The 6,023-nt window shown below is 40.6% G+C and overlaps 1 long non-coding RNA gene across 1 annotated transcript in view; it reads left to right on the top strand.

Moving 5' to 3' along the window:
* The first annotated feature begins 293 nt into the window (after positions 1 to 293).
* Positions 294 to 6,023, top strand: part of LOC108792279 — a 12,382-nt gene continuing 6,652 nt past the window's right edge. Inside the window, exon 1 of the long non-coding RNA XR_001941554.1 lies at positions 294 to 304. This is a non-coding gene — a long non-coding RNA (uncharacterized LOC108792279). The remainder of the gene's footprint in view (positions 305 to 6,023) is intronic.

The raw sequence follows: 6,023 nt of genomic DNA, 5'->3' as shown, positions 1-6,023 counted from the left end.
GGAAACAAGATAGTGAAGGAAAGTAAAAAGGAGAAGAGAGGAAATGAAATAGGAAAGAAAAGGATGAAGGGAAAGAAAATGAAAAAGGAAGGGAAGGAAAGGAAGAAAATAGGGAAAGGAAAAAATGAAGGAAAGAAAAATAATGAAAAGGAAAAATAATGGAAAGGACAAATAAAGGAAATAAAAGGGAAAAGGCAAGGCAAGGAAAATGGAAAAATAAAGGAAAGGGAAAAAAAGGGAAAATAACGGAAAGAAATAAAAGGATAGGAAAAGGAGACGGAAGAAGAAATGCAGAGGGAAAAAAGTAAGGAAAAGAAAAGAGAAAAATAGAGGTAAAGTAAAGAAAAGAAAGTAAAAAAAGGAAGGGGAAAGAAAATGAATAGGAAAGGGAAAAAATAAAGGAAAAGAAGGGAAAAGGAAAGGAAAGAATAAAGAAAGAAAGAAAATAAAAACATAAAGGAAAGGAAAGAAACATGACAAGGGAAAGGGAAAGAAACGAAAAGAACAGAAAAGTGGATAGGAAAGGAAATATATAAGGGTAGAATCTTGGAATCTATTATTTCTACCATGACAACAACAGAAAATTGACCCAGATTGTTAGTTCTTTGATAAAAATAATAATTACAAGAAAAATCATTTTAAAGTAATAGCCCAGCAATTCTGAAAAACAAAATCGGCTATGGCTTCAATACTAACCTCCTCTCTCCCCAGAGACTCACATATTCTGCAGTTCAGCACCGGTCCTCTTCTATCTTGAATAATGGCCCTGGTGCTCTAAGGTCCGTTGACGTCATCAAGTACAATGCAAGCTCCAAAAGCTCTGCATTGTATGTGAGGATGCAGAGGGACAGTCCACAGCCGAAACTGAGGGTGAGTTGTTTTACCTGCCAAAGGATTTGTATTTCTGTCCATCCAGTTCTGATTAACACACAGCATTTCCTCTCTATTTTGCTACAGTTAAATAATACAACAGGTCTACTCACTCCCCCGGGACAGTAAAAGGTGAAGAAGAAAACTGATGAGTTCATCACCTTGCCACTCTGTTCTCTCCTTCTGTCAGCATGTCCCTTTTTAGCACATGAGCACTGCAGCACAAATGATTGGCTCACTCCTTTTCTGAGCTCTTCCGTACAGAGGACTTCAAGAGCCTGATAGCAAGTCAAATTCATTAAAAAAAATACATTTACTGATGTATTCATGTATACACGGCTGCGTAAATTTGTATCTTTTATACCTTCCCGGAGTTTAGCTTTAAGCCAATGAAGAAAAAAATATATAGTTTCCAGCTCTTATTTATAGCTGCAGTTCTTTCTGCTTCTCTCACTGGTATATATTCCCCACATGCTGAATATAGGAATAGTAGGAATAACTACGGAATCACTGCACAATTGACACTGCCTTCGATTAGTGTTTTGGCTTATTCCTGAGTGCGTATTTGAAAAATGCTAATTTCAATGGTTATTTAGCAAGATTTTGTCTTTGTTTTGTATTCACTGAGAAAACTCTCTGGATCTTTGTCTATTCTGCGAGCCTGACATATTTAATTTAATTACATACTGGTACTGTAACAATTGCCGTGCAGCATTATCGCTCATTTAATCCCTTCAGCCTAGAGGAAAGAGTCTGCTAACGATTTTCAGGTGGTTCAGCAAATCCTACATCGAGATTGGTACACAGGATAATACTAACCCAATGAGTGCCAGCTGGGTTCCAAAACAAGGCTGAGGAGGTGGGTTGTTGCCTGTGGCAATTATTCACTTTCAAAATGCAATTTTCACAGTGTTGGTTAGAAAACGAAACAGTTTTTTTTTTACTTTATAGTATGCCTCTTGGCTGTTTCCCCCACTGTCGACCAAGCTTTGGGCCACTTCCTTTCCAAACGATCTAACACAGGGGAGGACATAGAGGCAACCACTATAATCTGGCTCTTTTATTTGTGGGACAGTTTCCAATGGGCTAAAAGTGCATGTGGGGGAAGGTGAGTATTGTCCCATTTAAAACAACATTTTTACATACATACAGTACGACAAATAAAGGAGATTGCAAGAGATTAATTGTAAGCAAGAGACTCACTTTAAAAAAATATCATGCCTTCATCATAATGAACTTTATTATTCATCTTCCCATTGCTTCATCTGAACACAGTGCACAGGACTGTCCCTATAATGAATCTCATTTGGGAGTGGTAGGGGGACTGATTTTTTTTATTTTTTACTTTTTTTTTCTATCTATCCAACTTATTTGGGAATTAATAATGGATAAACAATTTAAAGCAAAAATAAAAAATCAGCATATAAAATATACCAATAATATATACATAAACCAAAAATTCAAGTATGTCTTTGAAGAGAATATTGGAAAATAGTGGGAAAGGAAGTGAAAAGTTTAGGCACATTCACACTTAAAGTGACACTAAACTCAGGAGTTTAATCTTAACTATGCATTTAAGTACCCTAACTATTGACAAAAATGTATCTTATTTGTGTATCACTCAGCTCACATATAGTTTACCAATTTGTATTGAGATTGTAGCCCATCACAGGAGCGAGCTTGGAGCGGTGACTACTTTACAACACACACAGGGACCATGGGGAACAAAAGTAGCCCCCTCCAGCTGGAAGGACAGTGTCACCATGAATTCAGAGATGATTTGAGGATCTACAGCCGAGTGATACACAAATAAGATACATTTTTGTTAATAGTTAAGGTACTTGAATGCATTTTTGAAGATTTAACTCCTGAGCTTAGTATCACTTTAAAAAGCACATTGATGAATTTGTGGCCTGTTAATGGGATTTGCTGTGTGTTGCCCATTAATTTTCAGTGGGCTCTCCATCCCATCCATGGGTCAAAAAAAATGTACCTGTCTAATTGTTCCTCAGCGCTCAACAATGCAAAGCATGTGTATCCTTTTGCATGTGTTGCAGGGTTCTAAAGGGTGGGTGCGTTTATTTACTGAATGTATGCGAGTTGGAGCACCATTGAAAATGAATCACATTCTCCCTTAAAGTCATATCAGGCCCTTAAGGTCTGGTAGGAATTTTAAGGAGGAACCCCACCCCTAAAAATGGGGGGGGGGAACATGGGGTCCCCCCTAAAATTCCATACCAGACCCTTGATCCGAGCATAGGCCTGGCAGGGTCGGAAAGGGGGGGGGGGGGGGGGAGGGAGCCACACCAGGCCACATGCCCTCGGCACTGGGAGGGTGTCCCTGTACGGATGGGGAGAAGGGCCTCGTCCCCACAACCCTGACCCGGTGGTTGTAGGGGTCTGCGGGCAAGGGGGCTTATTTGCATCGGGTTACCCCTTTAATTAAGATGCCACCCCCCTCCCTTGTGAATGAGTAAGGGGTATTAAAAAGTCCAGACTTTTGATAAAATCCTTTATTTGGAAAAAAACAAGACATGTTTTTTACTTTTATTTAAAAAAAAAAAATGTTGATCCACCAACGTAATCCAGGGTCAATCATGGCGTCCAGCAGTGTCCACGACGATGACAAAATAAAAAATAAAAAATAAAACAATAAGAAATAAAGAGAAATAATAAAAAATTTAAAAAAACCTGCCGGCCGCCGTCCCGTCCGCTCCCCGCCGCATAATGGTATTTTGACAGATGCCGGCAAAAAATACACAATTAGGCGGAGCTAGCGTTGACAGCTTGCTACGCCCAATTGTGTAGTTTACCGACATCTGATAGGCAGGCTATGATTGGGCAGAGTCATCATGACTTTGCCCAATCATGGCTCTAATTCAACACTGAGCCCTGATAGGGGAAAGTCTTGCACTTGACCTGTGGTCAGGTGCACGACTTTAACAAATCAGAGCTTCAGAGGGCATTTTTCCTTATGGAATGTCCGCGGCGAACGCTCGAACTGCCGATGTTCGATTCGAACTCATGTTCGAATCCAACACTCGGCTCATCCCTAGTTTGGAGAGGCAAAGGGTAATAATGGTTAAAAAATAGGTAAAGCAGTAAGGGTAGTGAGGACATATACCTGATTCATTGAAAAGAGGGGCTATGAAGAGGAGCTGTAGGAGGGTCAGAGGAAAGAGAAGGTTCTGGCTTCAGATGGGGTCAGCTGCATTGGAGCAGCACCCCATCCTCTTATTTAGAATTTAGGGACAGTACTTATTGTAATTACAGTGTGTGTTTTATTTTGTTCTGAAATTGTCTGTGAAACCGGGCAGAGTATTAGTTGTCTTTGAAGGACAGCATCAGCAGGTAATATTTAATTGAAAACGGGGAGGCATCTCAGGTATGGCATCCCTGTGGTAATGGGTCTTGTAAAGATTCATTTTGGTAACTGCAGTTGTGTTGGTAATGCGGCTGGAGCCAAGTGTGCAGATACTAGTTGGTTTGTTGTAAAATGACCTTCTAAGACTTAATCCTAGTTGCAGTTATTCTGTTATTTATTGTTTTATATTTATGGTTTAGAAGGATGTTATTTGCCTTTGTAGCTAATAAAATTGCTGCTGTGGCCCCAAAGTACCAGCCCTGGTGTGGTTTCAGTTAATTTAAAGGGGTGAAGTTGGGCGTGGATTAGGTTTGCCAGGTGACACCAGGACAAATACAATACCCTTGTCAAGACAAGAAACAATGGACATCTAACACATTGATTAAGCTCTTCATCATCCTGTAAGCTTTAATAAAGAATAGAGAAACAAATTATTTATTATATTTTCTTTTTGAGAAGTAGCCCAGAGGATTCTCCACCTAACAACCTTGTCCATGTAATTCTCTCCTTGTCCATGTAATTTTCATCCTGTAGAAACGAACACAGTGGCTTAGTGGTTAGCACTTCTGCCTTACAGCATTGGTGGTCCCTGGTTCAAATCCTGGTCAGATCACTATCTGCAAGGCATTGCATGTTCTCCCTGTGCTTGCATGAGTTTCCTCCCAAATAAATGCTGGAAGGTTAACTTACTCCTGTCTTAATTGGCCGTGTATGTATCTTAGATTGTAAGCTTGTGGAGTTCTTTGAGATGCTGTGAATGGGCTGAGTCTGTACTCTGTATGGCATATGTGCTGTACAGTGTACACAAAAAGTAAAAAATTGCTGGGAGAGTATGATGTAATTTTTTTTTTTTGCAGAAGAACCAGGCAAAGTCTCTTCTACCAAAAAAATCCCGACCTTCCAGCAATTTGTTTTCCTTTTAGTTCTGCTTTAAAGGGTAGCTGAGTAATTGATTATGCACATATTTAGAGTTAGTTTTGCCGTGTATACCTTAAAGTGACACTAAACTAAGGAGTTGGATCTTAAAAATGCATTCAAGTACCTTAACTATTAACAAAAAAGACAGACACGGAGAGACTAAGCGGAGGGGCTACATGACTGGGGGGAGGGATAGTCCCGGGAGAAAGGGTTAAAAATAAAATGGGAATAGCTGCTCTTACCTGATTGGACGTGGGAGTCAGGTGTCCGGGAGGAGCCTCATGGGAAGGGACTGCGAGGGCTGAGGGACTACCTCTTTCTGGAAATCGACGAAGGAAGCAGGTTGTCCCACCCTCCCTCAATTTGGTGGTTATGGGGGTTGGGGGGGTTTCTTTTGTCACGGCAGCTTGGCAGGTTAGGGGGTCTTTGGGGGGTCTACAAAATCGGAGTTCATTACAAAAATGGGGGGCCCTCAGCTGGTATGGGTGCTTCCCCCTGTTGGTATCCGGATTTGTAAAGGGCGGGGGCCTGGCCCCATCAGTCATGTATCTTATTTGTGTATCATTCAGCTGTAGATCCTCAAATCATCTCTGAATTGGTCCTTTCACTGTCCTTCCAGCTGGAGGGGGGCTACTTTTGTTCCCCATGGTCCCTGTGTGTGTTGTAAAGTAGTCGCCGCTCCAAACTCACTCCTGTGATGGACTACAATCTCAATACAAATTAGTAAAGTAAACGTGAGATTGTAATCCAGCACAGGAGTGAGCTTGGAGCAGTGACTACTTTACAACACACACAATAACTTTTTCAAATTATTGTTGGTATGACATTCCAATTTTGACATATTAAAGTGACATTAAAGACAAAATCCCCC

The sequence above is a fragment of the Nanorana parkeri genome, unplaced genomic scaffold (assembly GCF_000935625.1).
Source record: "Nanorana parkeri isolate BGI_ZX_2015 unplaced genomic scaffold, ASM93562v1 scaffold623, whole genome shotgun sequence".
Taxonomy (NCBI): domain Eukaryota; kingdom Metazoa; phylum Chordata; class Amphibia; order Anura; family Dicroglossidae; genus Nanorana; species Nanorana parkeri.
Note: the sequence above shows the minus strand (reverse complement) of the source record. Positions and strands in the feature narration are given on the sequence as shown.